The 22,500-nt window shown below is 49.8% G+C and overlaps 2 protein-coding genes across 2 annotated transcripts in view; both read left to right on the plus strand.

Moving 5' to 3' along the window:
- The window catches only part of LOC147469892 (uncharacterized), a 56,734-nt gene extending 51,819 nt beyond the window's left edge, over nt 1-4,915 (plus strand). The window contains exon 2 of the transcript XR_015191841.1: nt 4,464-4,915. The gene's annotated coding sequence lies outside the window, so the exon portion shown is untranslated. The remainder of the gene's footprint in view (nt 1-4,463) is intronic.
- LOC122259818 (uncharacterized) overlaps nt 1-22,500 on the plus strand; it is a 158,468-nt gene that overhangs the window by 71,923 nt on the left and 64,045 nt on the right. The window lies entirely within an intron of this gene.

The raw sequence follows: 22,500 nt of genomic DNA on the forward strand, positions 1-22,500 counted from the left end.
TAGATAAATAAATTGGAAGAGAATAGGGAGATAAAGAAGACAAAGGAAACAAAAGAAAAAAAAAGCAGTAGAAGACGCAGAGCAAGAACAAAACAGGAGGAGGAGGAAGGAAGAAGAAGAAGACGAAAAAGAAGAAGAAGAACAAGAAGCAGAGGCGTAGACGGAGGAGGAAGAGGAGGAGGAGGAGGAGGAGCAGCAGCAGCAGGAGGAGGAGGCGGCGGCGGCACCGAATAAAACTCCGTCGGGGAGCGCGTAGAACAACTCGCACTATTTCCTGCCAACTGGAGGTGACCTTCCCTTGACCTGCGACCTCTTGACACCGTGACTTGCTCGGAGGGTGGGGGGGGGCATATTTAAGGGTGGGGGGGGGAGGTCAGGGTACATTAGTACCAGGGTGTGTTAGGGTGGATGAGAATTGCTGAGATGTAGGGTAGAGATCGAGGTTTTGAGTGTGCCTCGAGTGCGAGGTCATGGAGGGGGAGGAGGAAGAGGAGGAGGAAGAGAAGAAGAAGAAGAAGAAGAAGAAGAAGAAGAAGAAGAGGAAGAAGAAGAAGAAGAAAAAGGAGAATGAGAAACAGGAGGAGGAGGAGAAGGAGAATGAGGAAGAGGTGAAGAAAAAAAAACTAGGGTGTTGAACTCGAATGTTGAGGTTTCGTACGTAATAAGTTTGGCTTGGTGGTTTTTGTCCGATAATGGGATGCGCCGATTTGATTCATATAATTAATTCCTTATGGCAGTTTCATTAGCGAATGTTGCATGCAATTTTTACCGCGGGGAAGGCATTATTATTTTTTGTCATTTATTTTTCATTTTTATGTGTGTTTTTTTTTATATTTATATATGCCAGTGAAGCAAATAAGTATTCAAGCACGCGCAGGCACTCTTCAAAGGCCGATTGCGTTCAGAACAACAAGCACAGATGTAAATATTTATCTTCGAGACAGTCATATAAATCTCAAGGCGAAGGAAAAAGAAAAGCAAAGAGAAGAAATATTTATCTTGTGATAGACCAGGTTCAGAAAAAAAATAAAAAGAATACGAGGAATCCCGAAGGCAGAGAAAAGAGGTGGGCGGGATGGGGGGAGGGGAGGGAGAAGAGGGGAGAGGGTGAGAGAGAGGAAAGAAGTAAGGGGAGGGGGGAAGAGGAAAGAAGTAGGGGGAGGGGGAGAGGGAGAGGAAAGACTTAGGGGAGGGGGAGGGGGAGGGGGAGAGGGAGAGGAAAGAAGTGGGGGGAGGGGGAGGGGGAGAGGAAAGAGGTAGTGGGGAGGGGGAGGGGGAGGAGGGGTAAAGCAGGGTGGATGCTTGCATTTGCATCCCTGTTCAAGTAAAGGTTAGGAAGGGGCGACCCCAGCGCGGTACCATGAGAGGGGGGGGGGGAGACGATGCGAAGGTACGGTGGTAGTAGTAAAAAAAAGATGAGTGGAAGTTGGATAAACTTGGAAGCGGGAGGTAGGGGGAGAGGGAGAGAAGGGAGAGAGTGGGGAGGGAGAGAGAGAGAGAGGAATGGCAGCAGAGAGAGACAGACGAACAGACAGACACACAGAGAAAAAAGAGAGAGAGAAATGAAACAGAAAGTGAAAGACATAATCAGAGAGAGAGAGATACAGAAAGATAAAAAGGGGGGAAAATGCAGTAGCAAATAAACTGAGCAGGAGATGTGGGGCCGGGCAGGGAGGGGTAAGAGGAAGAGAAAGGGGAAGGGGAAGGGGAAGGGGAAGGGATAGAGGAAGGGGAGGAGGGGGAGGGGGGGGGAGGTAGGAGTGGATCCTAACGGGCGTCAAGCCGTAGGTTAGAAGTTGCGAGCAATAAGCAGGTCATGACAGCGCGTGGGCAAGAGTGAGAGTTGCGACAACGCTCCCCGGGTGTTGGTGTGGTGTTGGCGGGGTCGTGGTGGTGAGGGGGGAGGGTGCGTTGGGCCTTCGAGGGGGGTGGAGGAAGGGGAAGGGGGGGAGGGGGAGCCGTTTGTGTTTGTGGAGATTTTGGCTTATTGTTAGAGGGAGAGGGAGGGAGGGAGGGAGGGGGTAGATTAGCGTGGTGAGTGGATGAAGTTGGAATACTTTAGAAATTAGATAGTCCACGCCTTCTCTTTCTTCTCTTCTGCCTTCCTCCTCTTTTCTTTCGCTTCCTCTCACCTTCTTTCATTTTTTTTATAAATAAAGTCAATGTCATTTTAAACGAACAAACGGGGCAACAGATGGAAAAAGGAGGGTATTACCCCCCCCCAACCACCACAACTACCACTATCCCGACGCAAATCTAGAAACAGAACGATATGGAAAATATGAAATAAGGGAAAACTAGAAGCGACATGCATGCGAATTGCACTTAAGTTACCTGATCCGAACAGAAATTAGCCTACCTGAGGGAGAACAGACAGCCTCGTTTGCAGGATGGTCGGACCAGAACGAGAGGGAGAGGAGGGAGGGAGAAAGGGAGGGAGGGAGGGGAGGAGGGTGGTGGGTTAAGGGTGGAGGGATTAGGGATGAGGGTAGGAGGGAGGGAGGGAGGGAAGGGAGAGGAGGAGGGTGGTGGGTGGAGGGATGAGGGAAGGAGAGAGGGAGGGAAGGAGTGAGGGTGGTAGGGAAGGAGGGAGAGGAGAGGAAGGGAGAGGAGGAGGGTGGAAGGACGAGGGATAAGGGATAAGGGAGGGAGGGAGGGAGAGGGATAGATATAGAGAGAAATACAGAGAGAAGGAGAGAGGGAGGGAAAGAGAGTGAGGAAGGTGGGAGGGGGGAGAGAAAGAGAAAGAAACGAACAAGCAGACAGACAGACAGATGGGCGGATTAAGAAAGATAGACAAACAAAAACCAAAAAGAGGAATAAGAGAGATCCCAAATATATAGCTTGATTTTCCGGGCACAGAATGCAGCAGCAGTCGGACAAGCCGTTGGACGGGACGACTGTTGGTGCAATAGAGTGTTTGTGTGAGTGCGTGTTTGTGTGTGTGTGTTTGTGAGTGAGTGTGCGTGTGTGTGCGTGTGTGTGTGTGTGTGTGTGTGTGTGTGTGTGTGTGTGTGTGTGTGTGTGTGTGTTTGTGAGTGAGTGTGCGTGTGTGTGTGTGTGTGTGTGTGTGTGTGTGTGTGTGTGTGTGTGTGTGTGTGTTTGTGAGTGAGTGTGTTTGTGAGTGCGTGTGTGTGTGTGTGTGTGTGTGTGTGTGTGTGTGTGTGTGTGTGTGTGTGTGTGTGTTTGTGAGTGAGTGTGTTTGTGAGTGAGTGTCTGTCCTGCTTTATGTGTTTCTTTGTGTTCGTATATTTGTTTGTCTGTGTTTTGAAGAGGTCATGCCAGGAATGCGACACTGCGTCGGGGAATAATCAGGTTGCAATATCAAGGTACACACCGTTGCATATCCTTGCCGTTCTTGTGCAATCCCCCTGAGATGTAAACAGTTCACTTTGCTATGTTGAGTGCCCAGTTTTTTTTACACTGGGAAGGGAAGTGGAGTCGATTCTATGAAGTTAGCGGTTTGCAAAGACAATCTGTGCAAGATTATGATTTTCTTTTGATTGGTTATCATTTTCTTCTGTTTGTTTTGTATATAATTTAAGGAAAGTTTACTTATATACGTTGGTAGTGTGTGTAGAAACAGATCTGATGAATTAATGTATGGTTATTGTGTTACATTTTGTCTCGGTTGTGTTGTTTCTTCATCTACTTCTGCGGGAGAGAGAAAGAAAGAAAGAAAGAAAGAGATGGAGAGACAGATAGAGAGAGAGAGAGAGAGAGAGAGAGAGAGAGAGAGAGAGAGAGAGAGAGAGAGAGAGAGAGAGAGAGAGAAAAGTCAGACAGACAGGCAGACAAGCCAACCAAACAAGACAGACAGACAAAGACATAAACCTCTCTCTCTCTCTCTTTCTCTCTCTCCCTCTCTCGCTCCTCCCCAACCCTTCAATCCCAAATTGCCCTTACGAACTCGCCCTTGTACCGTGAGACGCAGCGACCCCCCCCCCCCACACACACACACTTTCCCCCCCTGCCGTTGACGGGGGAGCGCCTCTCCCGGGCCTCGATAGTGGCGTTTTTCCTTAGACGCGTCGAGGGGGATTTAAAGGACGCGGGGATGGGGCGAAGGAGCTGCTCTATGGAGCCTTGAAGGGGTCCTTTGTTCAATGTTTTTTTTTCTTTGTTTGTTTTTAATTGGGTTCTATTTTTTATTTGTATATTATTTTTTGTTACATTGATGTGTTGAGATGGTGGTTGTGATGGTGGTGGTAATGGTGATGATGTTGATGATGATGATGATGTAGTACTGCGTTAGTTATTGTCGTTGTGTGGTAAGTCTTGTGTGTACTGTCGTGAGTAGTATCCTAAATGAGAGTAACAAAGAACCAATTTTTCCTCTAGGAGAAGAAAGAGTAGGCCTATGATTAGTATCTACCATTGCTGTCACCAGGACACCTAATTCTCCACTCACATCAGATGCTCTTAAATAAAACGATACATTATGTTTTTTCCTCTTGTTGCAGGTGAGTGTGGTGACGCCGCGGTGGCGCCGGTGAACACAAGGGCCAGGTAAGGTGCGAGTGATGTGGTTGTATGATGCGATTACGTATCGTGGAAGATTCTAGCAGCCGCGGGCACAAGGGCTCCGAGCACTTCCCGCATTCGGAGGCACACAGGCACGCACGCACGTACACACACACTCGCTCGCTCACAAACAAGCAAGCAAGAGAACGCCAGCATCCACGCTCAGAATCACAAACAACCACCGTAATTTTGTCGCAAGCACACGCGCAGAGATAAACACACGTAATAACACGTACACGAGACACACAATACGCACACACACACATACACGTCTACACATAAACAGCCCAACACAGGCTTGGCAGGCGGCCAGGCTCTGCGCCACCACCACCGCAGGCCAGCCGACCGACCGACCGACCGACCGACCGACCGACCGACCGACCGACCAGCCGCCCGAGTATATAGCGAGGAGACTCCATGTGAGGCGCTTCATCACCAGCGGTCTGTCACCACATCTGAAACGGGTCGTCGCTGCTGGTCGCACTGCTTGCTCGGCTGTCCTGCTGTCGGATGTTCTGCCTTCCGGATTCGCTTGTTTGGCTCAGTCTCTCTCTCTCTCTCTCTCTCTCTCTCTCTCTCTCTCTCTCTCTCTCTCTCTCTCTCTCTCTCTCTCTCTCTCTCTCTCTCTCTCTCTCTCTCTCTCTCTCTCTCTCTCTCTCTCTCTCTCTCTCTCTCTCTCTCTCTCTCTCTCTCTCTACCACTCTTTTTTTCCATCTATGTATCTCTCTCTCTCTATCTCTATCTATCAATCAATCAATCAATCAATCAATCAATCAGTGACACACCCCACAAAGACGTGTACGCATACACGCACACACACACACACAAACACACACACACACACACACACACAAACACAAACACACACATACACACACACACACACAAACACACACACACACACACAAACACACACACACACACACAATGCATATCCATACATAGCCTCCCATTTCCTTCGTCGCCATATCCATCATGCTTCGGGTCATAACTGCCCTTTCTCTTCCAACGTCCCTGTGCCTCTGGTTCCTATAACAAAAACACCTCTTCCCTCTCTCTCTCCTCCTCCTCCTCCTCCTCCTCCTCCTCCTCCTCCTCCTCCTCCTCCTCCTTCCTTACCAGGAATGACCACATCATACACCACGGCACCACAGGCTACACCACAGCGCCACGACGTGCACCATAATCATAAGTACAAAAGCGCCACAACATACACCAAATCACAGGGATACATCATAACATACCGCCACGAGACACACCACAACGCCACAGCACACACCACAGCATACAGCATACATCACAGCCTACACACAGCCCCACAACATACACCCTGTGATAGCAGCTTTCGCCCTCTGTCAGCATCCCAACCCGCTGTTCAACACTGAGATTGAACACTGGGCCATATCCCCACGAGCTATGTATGATCCTTGCATGTCCCTTCTCTGTATTGGGACGTCTCGGTTCATATTCCAAGGTTTTTTTTATCGTCTTTCTCTCTTACTCTCTTACTCTTTCTCTTTGTCTCTGTACATCTCTTTCGCTTTCTGTCTCTTACTGTCTCTCTCGCTCTCTCTCTCTGTCTGACTCTCTCGCTCTCTCTCTCTCGCTCGCTCTCTCTCTCTCTCTCTCTCTCTCTCTCTCTCTCTCTCTCTCTCTCTCTCTCTCTCTCTCTCTCTCTCTCTCTCTCTCTCTCTCTCTCTCTCTCTCTCTCTCTCTCTCTCTCTCGCTCTCGCTCTCTGTCTCTGACTGTCCCTCTCGCTCTCTCTCTCTCTCTCTCTCTCTCTCTCTCTCTCTCTCTCTCTCTCTCTCTCTCTCTCTCTCTCTCTCTCTCTCTCTCTCTCTCTCTCGCTCTCTGTCTCTGACTGTCTCTCTCGCTCTCTCTCTCTCTCTCACTCTCTCTCTCTCTCTCTCTCTCTTTCATTTTCTCTCTCTCTCTTTCATTTTCTCTCTCTCTCTCTCTCTCTCTCTCTCTTTCTCCTCCCTCTCTCTTCCTTTCTGTCCCTCTCTCTCTCTTCCTTTCTGTCTCTTTCTCTCTCTTCCTCTCTCTCTCTCTCTTTCTTTCTTTCATTCTTTCTCTCTCTCTCTCTCTCTCCCTCCTCTCTCTCTCTCTCTCTCTCTCTCTCTCTCTCTCTCTCTCTCTCTCTCTCTCTCTCTCTCTCTCTCTCTCTCTCTCTCTCTCTCTCTCTCTTTCTTTCCCCTATTCTTTCCATTTCCCCCCTCTCCTTTTTTATTCCATCTGTACATCACCCGTCTTTTATCTATGGCGCGTCCTTTATTGTCGATTTTTTCTTGTTTTTTTTCGGGGCGGAAGGTAGGTGGAAGGGTGTGTGGGGGGGGGGGTCTCATTGTATCACCTCCTCTTTTCTGTCGTCATCGGATCTCTGGGTCGTGTCTTCCATCAGGCTAATTTCGTTCCTTCCTCTCCCCCCTTTCTTTATCGACTCTTCCTCTTTCTAACGCCCTTCTTTCCCGTTGGCCTCTTCTCTCTCTTCTCTTCTCTTCTCTTCTCTTCTCTTCTTTTCTCTTCTCTCTCTCTCTCTCTCTCTCTCTCTCTCTCTCTCTCTCTCTCTCTCTCTCTCTCTCTCTCTCTCTCTCTCTCTCTCTCTCTCTCTCTCTCTCTCTCTCTCTCTCTCTCCCCCGATCCCCTCCACCACTTTTGGAACCTCTTTTCTTATCACTTTGTACTTTCTCCTTCTGCATCTTCATTTTTCATTCTACTTCTCTCTCTTCTCTCTTTCTCTCTTCTTCCTCTCTCTCTCTCTCACTCTTTCTCTCTCTCTTCTCTCTCTCTCTCTCTCTCTCTCTCTCTCTCTCTCTCTCTCTCTCTCTCTCTCTCTCTCTCTCTCTCTCTCTCTCTCTCTCTCTCTTTCTCCCTCCCCCCCCCCCCCTCCTCTCTCTCTCTCTCTCTCTCTCTCTCTCTCTCTCTCTCTCTCTCTCTCTCTCTCTCTCTCTCTCTCTCTCTCTAACTCTCTCTCTCTGCTCCTTTCGTTTTCATTTCATCAATCATCCACTTCCCCAGTCCTTACACTCTCTCCTCCTCTTCCTCTTCTCACCCCCACCTCCTCCGCCTCTTCCTCTTCCCCCTCCCCCTTCCACCCCACCCCTTCCTCCTTCCCCTGCCTTTCTGACACCCCTTCCTACCCCCCCATCCCCAAACCTTCTTCGCCCCCACCACTTGGCTTTGGCTCTCCTTGCCGCCACCGCCTCCTCCATCACCCACCCTCTTCTCCTCCTATTCCTGTCCCTCCTTCTCCCGTCTCCCCTCTCCCATCTTCTTCTTCCCCCTTTCCCTCTCTCCCTCTCCCTTTCCCCTCCCCCTTTCCCATTTTCCCCTTTCTCCCTCTCCCCCTCTCCCCTCTCTCTCCCTCTTCTCTCTCTTTCCCCTCTCCTCCCTCCCCTCCCTCCCCTCCCCCCAACACCCTCCACCATCTGCACCCTTTGCATTATCACTATCATCACCCTCAAGCAACAGTGTTACAATTTTAGACTTTTTTTTTTTCTCTCTCTCTCTCTTGCACTCACTCTTATATCTTCTTCCGCGTGTGTGTGACCTCAGTGCCTCGTTGTCGGCTGGACCTTATTGTGCGCTACACCCACCCGATCCGCCCGTCCGCCCGTCCGCCCGCCCTTAAGACGCGCGGGCGGGAGATGCGGCGGGGCATAGATCTGTCGTATGTTTTTTTCCGTTTTTTCTTCTTTGTCTTTTGTGTCTGGGGACGAGGAATGAAGGAAGCTGTCCTCCTTTCTCTACCTCGTTTTTTGTTTTACTTTTATTCCTCCACCTCTATTTTTTTTTTCATCTGTTTCTTCCTCTTCTACTTCTGGTACATCTGCTGCTGCTCCTTTTCCTCCTCCTCCTCTTCCTCCTCCACCTCCTTCTCCTCCTTCCCCTCCTCCTATTTCTCATCCACCACCACCTCCTCCTCCTCCACCACCTCCATCTCCATCTCCTCTTCCTCCTCCTCCTCCTCTTTCTCCACCTCCTCCTCCTCCTCCTCCTCCTCTTTCTCCTCCTCCACCTCCACCTCATCCTCCACCTCATCCTCCTCCCCCTCCTCCATCACCTCCTCCTCCTCCTCCTTCGATCCAGCAAGAAGAGGTCAGATTGCATGATCCTAATTGCACGATTCGACTACCTGAGGGACGGGGGAGGGGAAGGGAGGGAGGGAGAGGGAGGGAGGGAGGGGAGGGAGCGCAGGATCGGAAGAGGGCGTTGAATCCCGAACCACTTGACTCTCGAGAGACTTGCGAGACCTTGCGAGATTCTGCGAGATTCCTTTTTTTCTTTTTTGATGTTCGATTGTATGACCTCGCCGCCAGGGAGTGGGGGGTGGGGGTCTTACTACGGGTTAGGATCTTGGTAGGATGCAATTATGTGATTTCTTTTGATCACCAATTGATTTTTTTTTTTGCGTTGGCTTTGGAATCTTACTCTCTGGTTTTCTCTCTTCTTCTTTCTTTTTTTTATTTGTTGGTACTTCTCTCACTTTCTCTCTCGTTCTCATTCTATTTCTCTCTCTTGTTCCCCTGTTCTTTTTCTTTCTATTTCACTCGTTTTTTTATCTCTCTTCTCTCTCTTTCTTTTTTTCTTTGTTGGTACTTCTCTCACTTTCTCTCTCTCTCTCTCTCTCTCTCTCTCTCTCTCTCTCTCTCTCTCTCTCTCTCTCTCTCTCTCTCTCTCTCTCTCTCTCTCTCTCTCTCTCTCTCTCTCTCTCTCGGTATGAACCATATTGACAAACCGACAAAGAGCTTCGATAGATAGACATACAGATAGGCAGCTCCCCACTCCAAGCCTTTATATCTGTACCTTTGATCGCTCGCCTAACCCCCTTCCCCCTCTCCCCCTCCCCCCTTTAAAAAAAGACACTTTCGGTTTCTGAGGTCGTTCGCCCCCGTGTGGAAATGACTCCCCTCCCCCCTCCCCCTCCCACCCTCCCATCCCTCACCCCCGAGGACTGGTCGGCTGATCATTTCCCCCGGGCGGAGATGAGGTCGAATGCCCTTGCCCTCATCCGGGACCCGTTCTCAAGGTCACGCGGCATTACGGCAAGATGACCAGGGAGAAATCGTTGCTTGTATCTTCGTATTGTTGGGATTATTTTCCTTTTTCTGTTGTTGGGATTTTTATGGCGGTTTTGTTGATATCTTTGTTGTTGTTATTGGTAGTATCGTTATCATCTGTATTATTTTTTATCGTTTATCCTATTATTGTTGTTGTTATTGTTATTATCGTTGTTATTGTCGTTATTATTATGATCATTGTTATTGTAGTTATTAATATTATCATTATCAGGGTCAGTATTTCTCTCTCTCTCTCTCTCTCTCTCTCTCTCTCTCTCTCTCTCTCTCTCTCTCTCTCTCTCTCTCTCTCTCTCTCTCTCTCTCTCTCTCTCTCTCTCTCTCATCTTTTTTTTTTTTTTTTTTTTTTTTTGGGGGGGGGGGGTGGAGACGGGGATTGAGTTTAAGTGTTAACGGTTTTTTATATCAAAGCGGTTATATCGGAATGCATTAAGCCGCCGTTGACAGTCTCTTTTTTCTTTGATTCCTTACTCTCTCTCTTTCCCACTTTCTTTCTCTATTTATTTATTTCTCTATCTCTCTCTCTCTTTCTCTCTCTCTCTCTCTCTCTCTCTCTCTCTCTCTCTCTCTCTCTCTCTCTCTCTCTCACTCTCACTCTCTCTATCTCTCTCTCACTCTCACTCTTTCTCTCTCCCTCCCTCCCTCCCTCCCTTCCTTCCTTCCTCCCTCCCTCCCTCCCTATCCCCATCCCTCTGCCTCTCCCTCTCTCTCCCCCTCCCCCACTCCCCCTTTCCCTGTCCCCCTCCTCTCCTCTCCTCTCTTCTCCTCTCCACTTGCCGGTCACGGTAGAAAAATGTCTCATTATTTGCCCTCGCTCCGCTGGGCATAACCTTGATCACCTGAAACAGACATCGAATATTAATTAGTGGAGCGCCCATTGTTTTGGTTTTGCATCTCGTGATATCTGGCAATGATTGGGGCATTTTTATTATTATTTTTTGTTATGAAACTGGGGTAAGGGGGAGGGGTCGAGATAAAATGGTGAAGAGGGATGGGGTAGGGGTCGAGGTAAGAGGGTGAAGAGGGATGGGGGAGGTGGGAGGGGGGAGAGGGAGGGGATTGGAAAAGGTGTGTTCGACGTTTTCTTTTCCGTTTTTCGTTTTCGCTCGATCGATGAGGTATGGTTCTCGTTTGGTGTTATCTCCCCCTTATTATTTTTATTTTATATGTGTTATTTTTCTTACGTTATAGGAATTTTGTTTTTTTATGCATTTGGTTATATTTTTTATCGTTAATTATAATTATAGATTTTTTATCGTAGTATGTCTAACGAAATAACGATGATATCTTCCTTTTTTTCCTTTTTTCAGACATGTTACGTCCTGAGAAATGACGTTGAATTTACGTTTTTTTTCAATTATATTACGAAAGAACGGCGGCTTTTTCCTCCTCTCTTTCAAACTTAGCTCTACGGAATTGACGATGGATTTAGATTTTATTTTTTTACGTTTTTACGTTGTTTTTTTCTCCCCAATCATATTACGTCTTGCGAAATGGACGCTGGATATCGTATCCTGTCCAGAGTTCGCCTCGCTATTGTTCGCCGACGTGTGGAACCTTCTGGAAGTTCCGATTTAACTTCTGCTACGGGTTTATCGCCGAAGCTGCAGCCCCATTGATCACTACATTCAACCCCGCTCTCCCTTACCCCCCCCCTCTAACCCCGCTCTCCCTTCCCCTTCCCTAACCCTGATCTCCCTTCCCCCCGACCCCTCCCATCTCCCTCTCCCCTAACTCCTTCCCCCCCCCCCCTCCTCCTACTCCCCCATCTTTCACCACCTCCCGTCACCTATCCCCTCCAATCTCCATCTCCCCTCTTCCCTTCCCCCTCCCACCTCCCTTCTCCCTCCCACCTCCCACCTCCCTCTCTCCCTTCCCCCATCATCTTCACCTGCCCCCCCCCCCCCGCCCCCATCCTCTCTCACACACACACACATTTCATCGTTATTTCGGGACTGTATCGAGTGGCAAATGCACATCATGTACGTCTTTATTACAATGTAATTATTTTTTATCTTAAACATGCACTGATATCACGCACCAATTAAAACAGCAGACAAGCGGAAGGAAGTGTGTGCTGTCGATGCTATTTTTAGACTAAAGAGAAAGGAAAAAAAAGACAAAGTCATTTATCTAACCGGAAGCAGAGAGAAGGGGAGGGGAAGAGGAGGGAGAGAGAGAAGGAGAGGGAGAGGGGGAGTAAAATAGAGAAGGAGAGGGGGAGTAAGAGAGAGAAGGAGGAAGAGAGGGAGAGAAAGATAGAGAGAGGGGGGGAGATAAGAAAAGGGAAAAAGAAAGGGAAAGAAAAAGAGCGAGAGACAGACAAACAGACAGAAAAATAAGTGACAGTGACGTCGCCCCCCCCCAAAAAAAAGTAATAATAATAATAAAACAAAGATTAAAAAAAAATAAAATAAAAACATGAAAGGATTCCCGATGAAAGGAATCGCAATACACGAGCGATTAACAGGCGATAATTACGGATAACAGCCTCAGGTCGCGGGAAATGCCGGGGAACGCGAGATCGGTGGCATTTCACGAAGGATGAATTGGAGTTCCGGTTTTGCGGAAAGAGAAAGGAAGGAGAGGGAGAGTGGAAGGGAGGGAGGGAGGGAGGGGGTGGATGGGTGTGGGAGTAGGGAGGAGGGGAGATGGGATGAGAGATGAGATAGCAGATAGTGAGAATGTAAACAAACGTAGAACATGAAAAAGTATATCAAAAAGAGAATGAATAGAATTATGATGAAAATCAAGGAAACATAGCAATAGAATGGAGATATATAGAGAAAAAGGAAGTCAGCAAAGAACTAAAAAAAGAAAAGAGGAAAAGAGGAGAAAATAAAATCCCTCGCAGCCAAGAATCCCATCCAATCTCTTCAGCAAAAGAAACAAAAAAGACGCTTTACGTAACTGCCTCAAAAAAAATTGATCCGCGGCAGAGCAAGACCGAATCCTATTTGAATTACAAACATCGCAATCAGATTCTGCAACTGCCCAGCAACTCTCTCTCTCTCTTTCTCGGGACATTAAACCTGCTGTAATAACTTTTAAGTCCGCGACAGTCCTGAGCTGTGATTTAGCGTGCGCAGGATCTCTCTACGTGTGGTTCCAGAACGGGTCAACTCCGTCAGCTCTCGAGGAAGGCTCAGTCCTCTCAAGGAAGCTAGGCCTATCGTAATTACTTCCTCCATGTCCGCCGTGGGGCAGTTTGTTGTGATGACTCGGCCTGGGTAGCAAAGGGCATGGCGGAAATGCCTCAGCCTGTTTGGAAGGTCAGGAAGCATTCAATGGACCCTTTTGTTGTGGTTCCCGCACTAATCTTCACGGTCCTGGCGCTCGTCTCTTTCGGCCGTGGATATCGATTGGAAGAGTTAAAGAAAGGCTCGTGCTAATTCACTATTGTGCATAGGTGGCTCGAATGCGCCTAAAATGCGTACGTAGTGAGCGAAAGAGAGCGTGGGTGCTTTCCAGAGCCGTGAGAGTTAGCGCCAGTTTCACCTGGCTTGGCTGGGCGAGTCTGGTTGGCTCTGGAAAAGGTCGCTCAGTGTCGTGTGTGTCGTGACGGTGAAAGGTTCTCTGAGCGCGCTTGTTGCTTAACACACTTGCGTATCGCGTCTCACAAAAAGTTTTGCAAATCGGATTATAAGTCATCTTAGCAAGACAGTGCTTTTCGCAGGACGCGTGCACACAGGGTAATTATACGAGGCCGTAGTTGTCGCCTAACCCCCGTAGCTGTGATTAACGCTGGAGTTGGGTAGATTTTTGGTAGTGTTTACTAACAACCCGAAGCCGAGTGGTGGTAACCCTAGACTGGCCTGCCAGACTCACTACCTGCTTATACTAACCTGTTCCTTGCTGGCGGATCCAGGGTGGGGAAGGGGTGGTACACTCGACTCGTCTCCGAGGGTACATTAACACTTGAGCGTAACAACCAGTGTACCATCTCCCGGTACCAGGGCTCCGGAGCGCGGGGCTGGATCCGCCTGTTTGTTTGTGTAAATAGTGGTGGTGGCGGTGACGGGGCGGCGGCGCGAGGAGCGGTGGCCGCCGGGCACGTGGCTGTGCATTGCTTCGTGCTGGTGAACCCCTGCAGCGACCATGGGCACAGGCGTCGCCCTCTGCCACTGGGCACGGGCGCTGCGCCGCGGGTGACGGAGGGCGTGGGGGTGGGACGGGGGGCGACGCGCCGTTGGTACCAAGGTATCCGGTGTCTTAAAGAAGTGAAGGCCGAGTGAGGTGTCAAGAAAGAGGCGCCTCGGTTGCAGCGGCTGCTTTGCATTGTTCGCGAGGCACCGGAGTTCAGCGCGTCGCGTGCCGACCGAACGAAATGCCAATGAACGCTCGATTGTTCTCACACGATAACATTCACTGACCTGCATTGATCAAAGCGTTTTCAGACAGGATATACAACCGACAAGTAGGGTAGATAGGATTGAGGAAGGATCGCGTTGATAGTATTGTTTACGCGTCCTTAGATAGCGAGGGCAGCGCAGTCCCAGAGAGACCGCAGCCGATAGGGAAACGGTGCAGGTAAACACAGGTAACTCGGTGCGTTGCCACGGGCGCCATGGGGGAAGGTTGAACTTGTTTGCTTGTTTCTGGCCTAGATAACTAGCTAGGCTTGATCTCTCCACGTTCTAGAGTAGGTCCGACCACCAGCCGATACCCAGCCCCTTCTCGAAGCAGGGTACGTCCGGCAGTGCGCTGGTATTGGCTGGGTATGGGCATGTTACGAGAGCAGGGCTAGGGAGGAGGGAGAATGATCACACCCAGTTGGGCATTGAAATCAGCTGACGGGGCAGGGGATGGGAGTGAGAGGAGGGTAGGGGGTAGGTAGGAGGAAGGGGTAGGGGGCAGGCACGAGGAGGGGGGTAGTGCCGAGAGGATCGTGAAGGATGTCCGTTGGCGATATCGGTTCGGCGGTGGAGTCCGTTGGAGGTCCTATTCAGGGGAATGTTATTTATCCTTTTTTTTTCCTTTGATGCGAAGATGCACTTGACAGGTTGGTAATGATGGATGACAAGTTGATTGGTTAGTCATGATAATTGTTTGATGGTTGACAGGTTGGTGTTGATGGATGGCAAGTTTGACAGGCCAGTGATGATAATCATTTGATGATTAACCGGTTGGTCACGATAATTATTTGAAATACAACAGTGTCATGTTGCTCTCAGCCCATCATTACCAAGCTCTAACGCACATCATCGCCTTAAAAAGAGAACATAGTTATCAAGAGGTAGAAAAAAGCGAGTTTTAGAGTCGTTTCTGTTGATAGGGAATTATTCATGTTTCTATGTCATCCCCGTTGTCGTGTGGGCGGGCGGGCGGTCGGGCGGTCTGGCGGAGGAAGGTGGCGGGCAAGGTGGTTCGTTATTCAAATGAAGTCTCAGGGTAATTGCCGGGGCGTGTAGCGTAGTATTTAAAGGGGTAGAGGTAATTAGCCAAGGTTGTAGTTTTAAATGCGCGTAGCCTCAACACGTAGCCCTGGGACATCTGTTGAAGGATCACAGTAGCTTGATTAGCGATTGTGGGATCGGGATTAATCCTGGATTTATGACTGGAAAATGGATCGCTTTTTCGCACGGCTGGTGCGAGGCAGGCGAGTCGCTACATGTGGAGACAGGGATCTAAAGAAAGGAGGCACATTAATAACCAGGGCTGATTTAGAGGTGCAGACGCTCAGTCCACAGTGAGGTAGTTGTAGTAGCTTGGCGAAGAGAAGGTGTGGTAATTAAAAGGAGTATAAATAGTACCGCCTCCTCGCTCTGTGCACGGGAGCGTGGGAGAGCGAGCTTGGTGTACACGAGAGGTGTTACGCCACTTTGTTACCTGTTACGTAACAGATGCACTCCCAAGCAGGTTTGTCAGCTGAGTGCAGGGACACCCGAAGAGAACTAGTTTTACCCACCTGGCCCGGGGACACTCACAGGGTATCGGGTATAGGGCGCGTTGAGAAAGAGAGAGAGAGAGAGAGAGAGATGAGGGGCACGGCCGCATGAGGAGCTGTAGGTCGCAACGAAGGCTGAGCGGAGACGCGGCCTGCGGTAAGACACGCCTGTTAGGGAATAACGAACAGCCACATGCAGGTATGTTTATTCATGCAGGGAGACACAGAGAGAGAGAGAGAGCGATTACTACACATGCATACTTCTGGGCTAGCAAGCAAGATTCGGTTATATACCAGACACATTCCCGACAGCGGCAGGTGTAGCAGCGCAGCATTCCCGGTAGCACTAGTGGCGTGGATGGGACACCAAGGGTCAAGCCTAAAGCTATTGTAGCGACAGAGTGATGTAGACGGGATTAGAGTGACACGCCATTCATCATACCTCCCACAGTTTGACGCACCGGACAGGAAGATGTGTGTAAAATAGAGCTTTTTGTTTATTGGACTGGCCGAGGCCTGAGTGAGAGCAGAGGTCGGCCTCGAAGGATGCCCGATGCCGCCTCCATCACGGCGGCGGCGGCTCAGCTGGCTTGCCTGTGCTGGCGATCCGCTGCCAACTGCCTCAAGTCCTCGCTCGCAGGTAAGCTGTGTGTTCCTTGTGGCTCCTGCCAGGGGTTCAGCACCCCCTACCCCCTTGTGGATTCCCTGGCATGGATTCCCAGCCTCCTCGCTTGGCCCTTCTGAGGCAGCCTTTATATATTTCTGTGCGAGTCTTATCTTATTAAGGTTGCGTTTTCTTTATATGTGCACACGCACACACTCACTCACACACACACACATACATTTATATACATATACATGTATATACACTTATACACATACATATAACTAATATATATATAATATATATAATACATACATACATTTACACACACATACATACATATATGTATATACACATACATCACTTCTGACATAAATGATATACATCCCTCCATCCATAAATGCGGACATACAGACCCCGGTATTTTATTTTGCATCACTGGCCCCAAAGATCCAGCTGTCAGTCGTGGGATAAGCTCCGCATTGACAGCCGTTGTTACTGTCATCTCTGGCTCCCTCTGCTCTTGCTCATTATTTTCTCTTCCCCTTTCGCTCGTTCTTCCTCTCTTTATTGTCTTTCCTCCTCATTCTCTGTTTTTTTCATCTGTCTCTTCTCATAGTGTTGTTCTTTTTCTCATTCCACGTATTTCTTCATTTGTTTTTTTATATATATATAATATATATATATATATATATCTATATATATATATATATATATATATATATATATATATATATATATAATGTATATGTATGTATTTCCTCGATTTCTCCCCTCTTTCATTTTTATTCTCTCTTTCAGATTCTCATCTTCTTCTCTTCTCTTCCTACGACGCGTTCGCTTATTATTGGTAGAGCTATCCCGTTCTTTCGATTTTCCTCTCTTTATCTTTATTATTAATTCAACTTCTTTTTCGTTCTCTTGCTTTTACCTCTTGGGAGTTTTCCCTCTTCCCCCCCTCTCTCTCTCTTAACTCTTCGCTCTCTCCCTCTCTTCCCTATCTCTCTCTCTCCCTCTCTTAACTCTTCGCTCTCTTCCTCTGATCCCTATCTCCCTGTCTTCTTCTCTTAACTCTTCGCTCTCCCCCTCTCTTCCCCATCTCTCTCTCTTCCTCTCATCCCTATCTCCCTGTCTTCTTCTCTTAACTCTTCGCTCTCCCCCTCTCTTCCCCATCTCTCTCTCTTCCTCTCATCCCTATCTCCCTGTCTTCTTCTCTTAACTCTTCGCTCTCTCCCTATCTCCCTCTCTTCCTGTTGTCATTTCCATTTCTCTGCTCGTTCCCTTCCCTTTCCTCTCGTTCCCGCCTCTTTCCCCTAATCTCTCCCTTGCTCTCGTTCTCTCTCTCTCCCTTCTTGCCCTTCCTCTTACCTCCCCCTCTTTTTCTTTTTCTTCTCTCCTCTTTTTAATCGTTCTCTCCCCTTTTTTTCATTTTCGCCCTTTCTCTTATCTCCCATTTTTTCTCGTTCTCTGCCCCTATTCCTCTTCCTTCGTCTGACATTTGAACAGATAAACACACTCCCGGAATCGTCTTTTTACGCGAGATATATTTTATTCGTTGTATTTATGAAGATCCTTCCCCATCCCCCCCTCCCTCCCACCTGCTCGCCATAATACTTTATTTTTTTGGTGATATCCTTTTAATTAAGTTTTTTTTTTTTTTTTTTTTTTTTTTGGGGGGGCGCTTGTTTATGGGTTAACTTCCTTTGATTTTATGTTTGTTTGTTTTTGTTGTTTTGATTTGATAGCCTGTTTTAGGGAACGGCGAATACTGCTCCCGGTAATGGGGTGAAGTTATGGACGAAGTTTCTGTACGTAATCATTGTGATGTCCGAACTTCTGTGGAGACAAGTTGATATTAGGCGTGAGTTTCCGGAGCCGTTTCTGTCCTGCGTCACGGGGCTCTGTATTTTCATTGGGGTTGCTGGTAGGTCATTTTTTTGCCGTTGTTATCATCATCGTCATTATCATCGTCATTATCATAAGTATCGGTTTTCCGTGGTTATCATCGTCGACAGTTATCATCATCATCATCATCACCTTCATCATAGTTATTTTGGTCAGTGTTGTTGTCATCATAATCTTCACCAAAACTTTCACCATTCTCAACCAAGACGCGGAACCAAACTACCCCAAAAACCGTCTTGATTCGGTCGTAACCCATGACGCAACCTCCACTTAGATACACAACACGGACACACGAAGCTTGAAACCCCCTAGTTGAAATACCGCTCCCCCCCCCGTCCCAACCCCCCAACCCCTCCCACCCAATCCCCGGCTCAAATCCCTCACCCACCAGGCATTTCTTTGGAAACCTACCGCAACCTCGGGCTTCTTATCAGCTACGCCGACACCCCTTTACGAAGTTCTCCCGAGTCGGCTCTCCAACCTTCCAATGTTTCAACCTTTCAATGTTTCAACCTTTCTAACTCTCAAACCTCTTTAATTTCCAGTTTTCCAACCTCACAGACGTCGAACTTCCCAACGTGTACCTACTTCTCAACATTTCAACATCTTAGACTGTAGCCTTCCAACCCTTCAGCCTCCCTACCTTCTAACCTCTCAACCTCTCTGGCTTCCAACCCATTACCTCCCTAACTACCGACCTCCAACCCTTTACCCGAACCATCGAACCTTCCAACCCCTCATCCTCCCAGCCTACTAGTATCCAGCCCCTTATCCTCCCAGCCTACCAGTCTCCAACCCCTCATCCTCCCAGCCTTCCAACCCTCCAACCTCTCTTATCACCTGCCGCCACCGCCGCCACTATCGGGTCGGTGGCACCACAACACAATTCCATCAACGCACCATTAATTTCCTTTCGCTTGGTCTTATATCAACTTTAACGCTGCATTTTTGCGGTAATGGATTTTTTCCCTCGAGTGGTTGGGAGTGAGTGAGAGGGAGTTGGAGAGGGAGTGAGTGGGAGAAGGAGGAAGAGAGAGAGGGATGGAAAAGAGAGAAATGAAGAGGGAGAAGGAGTGGGAGAGAGAGGGATGGAGGAGGAGAGGGAGAAGGAAAAGAATAGAGGGGGTGATAGGGGAGATGGAGAAGAAAAAGGAGAGAGAGAAGGAGAACGAAAAGAAGAGAGAAGGATGGAGGAGGAAAGGGAGGGAAGAAGAAGCTGAATAGGGATAACAGACAAGGAATCCTAAGAGTAGAGGGGTGGGGGAGGGGAGGGGAGGAGAAGGGATAGAAGGGGAAGGGACGAGAGAGAGAGGGGAGTGTCGGTGCATAAATTTGCGGCGGCGTTTTAGAAAGAAGGCTCTGTAGGGAAGCGCGAATCAGGATCGCGCTTTTAGCTTTAAAATTGCAGGCGCGAGAGGAAGGGGAAGAGGAGGAGATCGTGTAAAGCATCAGGTGTGTGTGTGGTCACCAGAGGGGAAGGGAAAGCTTGTCTGAAAGAGGGAATGAGGAAGGAGAAGGGGAAGGGGAAGGGGAAGGGGAGTACCCACCCGGGCCACTTTTGCAAATGAAATGCCACTTCGGCGCATTCTGCCGGCGCGCTCGCCATCCGGGGAGCGACAACGGCTGCGGTAAGTTTTAATAACGCGGATCTTGCAGCGGAGGCGAGGCGTGAGACGAGAGCGGAGATCAAAGACACGTCGGCGTCTTGTCGTCTTGTCGGAAGGCGGACGAGATCGCTCGCCTCGCCTCCCCTCCCCTCCCCTCGTCTCCCCTCCCCTCCCCTCCCCTCCCCCAAGGCCGCGGCACTTTGACTTTGACTTTGAACAAGGGATTGTCCTCGCGGAGATCAGATCAAACGCAACGGGCCCGAGGGGGTGGTGTGCGCGGGGCCAGGAGGCGGCATGTATGTATGTATGTACGCGCTCTGCATCTACCTCCGTGGCCAGTAATCATCATAATCGACGTTTCCATCTGCATATAGATTGGCATAAGCGGTGACCGCTCTCGGCGACGCGCTTCCTTTGTGTCCGTCCCCGCGATAGGCCTACGTCCCTGAGTGGCGGTAGAAAGTGGGTGCAAGTACAGGTTGCGTGGGCGTGGCGAGGCGAGGGCGAGCGCGGGTGGCGGACTGTATCGCCGTCACGCCCACTGGCCGTGAAAGGTTTCACTTTCAGCTGTAGGTGTTGGGTGGGGTGGACAGTAGGGGCTTGGTTACATCCTTTCTCCCGAACACAAATCCCGTCCCTGCCCTTGTGTTCCCCTATCCCTCTTCCCCTTACCCCTTTCATTTCCCCCTTCCTCCTTCCCCTTCCATTTCCCCATTCCCTTTCCATTTCCCCCTTCACCTTTCCTTTCCCCCCTCCCCCTCCCACTCTCACTCCTTGACCTCTACTGCCCCGCTCGTATCCTCGCTCTTATCCATGTTTTGAAGGTCCTTCGTCCTCACGCCCTTTTCTTTTCCTCGTCATTGAGGATTTTCCACCCGAACGCACCCCTACCCCCCAACCCCCGAGTTTCCCTTTCTTTTTTTTGTTTCTGTCTCTTCCTTTATTTGGAAGCCCAACTCTTTTCTCTTATCCGTGACTCGATTCCTAACCCTCACCCCTACTCCTAACTGGTTACCTCTACCCCTTATCCTACTCCTGTCCCTACTCCTACCCTTACCCTTACCTTTACCCTTAGCCTACCCTTACCCTTACCCTTACCCTTACCCTTACCCTTACCCTTACCCTTACCCTTACCCTTACCCTTACCCTTACCCTTACCCTTACCCTTACCCTTACCCTTACCCTTACCCTTACCCTTACCCTTACCCTTACCCTTACCCTTACCCTTACCCTTACCCTTACCCTTACCCATACCCCTACTCCTTACCCTTACTCTTACCCCTACCCCTACTTCTTACCCCTACTTCTTACCCCTACCCCTACTCGTTACCCCTACCCCTGTCCCTGTCCCTGACCCAGCCTCCAGAACCTCATCAATGAAGATTAGCACACGCTCACAGTCGCTTACATACACAAAGCTTAAGGCAAAACGTCCCGCGTTAATCCGCATAAAGAAATTGCATCTTTGCAAATGTTTACACGAGAGAAAGAGAGAGAGAGAGAGAGGGGGGGGAGGAGAGGAGGAGCGAGAGCGAGAGTGAGAGTAAGAGTGAGAGTCCACCTGTTGAAGTGTGCAGAGTGAGGGCGTGTGGCTAGTAGTTAAGGGAACCCGGTAAACAATCGATACCTGTGCACAGCGGTGTTTACCTGTTCCCTGGGACGGTGGACAGCAGCAACGCCTGGTACTGGGATTGCACAAGGGCGTGGAGAGTGGGAGTAAGGGTTAGGAGGAAGGGGGGGAGTGGGGGTAAGGGTTGGGAAGAAGGATTGGAGTGGGAGTGGGGGAGTGGGGGTAAGGGATGGGAAGAAGGATTGGAGTGGGAGTGGGAGTAGGGGTTAGGAGGAAGGGGGGGAGTGGGGGTAAGGGTTGGGAAGAAGGATTGGAGTGGGAGTGGGAGTAGGGGTTAGGAAGAAGGGGGGGAGTAGGTGTGGGGGAGGGATAGGGGGTTGGGAAGGAGAGAGGGGGAGGGATAGAGGGCTGGGAAGGAGAATGGGGGAGGGATAGGGCGTTGGGAAGGTGAGTGAGGGTGGGGGAGGGAAAGGGGTTAAGAAGAGTGGTAGTAGAGGAGGAATATGGGGTTGGGAATGAGAGTGGGAGTGGAGAGGGATATGGGGTTGGGAAGGAGGATGAGGGAGGGGGAGTAGTGTCGAAGAGGCATGGGGAGTTCGAGGGGAGATTGTAGGAGTGTCCTCGGCGTGATGGGGTGAGGCGTCGGTGAAATGGTAGGCGGCCGAGGGGTGTGGTGAAGGGGAGAGGGCTTGAGGAGGTGGGGACGAGGTAGGCATAGGAGTGGAATTAGGAGGTGGGCATTGGTGGGGAGGGGAGGGGGTTGGGAGCTGAGGGTGGGTGGGTGGGCGGGCTACGGAGGCAGATTCACATACAGGTAAGGCAAGGTGATCACCTGGCCGAGGAACAGGTCCCTCAAGGCTTCCGTGTGGCCGGCCCGTTCACCTCCGTCGCAGCCCGAGCCCTGCGCTGCTACCTTCACCCCTACCTTCGCCACCCCTCCCTCTCCCTCTCCCTCCTTCCTCTCCCTCTCCCTCTCCCCCGCCGCGTCGTCGTCGTCGTCAATCGTCACTCGTCTCCTGGGTGGCCGGCTGTTCGTCACATTTCGGCCGCCGTTTAATTAATTCCACGGTCGCTTTGTCACCGGCTCGCGAGTGCTCCGGCCGCTGCTCTGCCTTCTTTCACCTTGGCTTGGAAATCATCCTTCTTTATCTCATATATTTTTCCTCCTCCTTTTTCTCTTCCTTCGTCCTCCTTCCTCATTCTTCCGTCACTCCTCCTTTTCTCTCTCCCTCCCTTCTTTTCTTCCTCTTCCCCCTGATTCTTCCCTTCTTTCCTTCTCTCCATTCTCCCTTTTCTTGTCCTCCTCTTCCTCCTCCTCCCCTCC

The sequence above is a fragment of the Penaeus japonicus genome, unplaced genomic scaffold, assembly GCF_977035675.1.
Source record: "Penaeus japonicus unplaced genomic scaffold, GWHDUDI00000001_assembly GWHDUDI00000018, whole genome shotgun sequence".
In the NCBI taxonomy this organism is placed as follows: Eukaryota; Metazoa; Arthropoda; class Malacostraca; order Decapoda; family Penaeidae; genus Penaeus; species Penaeus japonicus.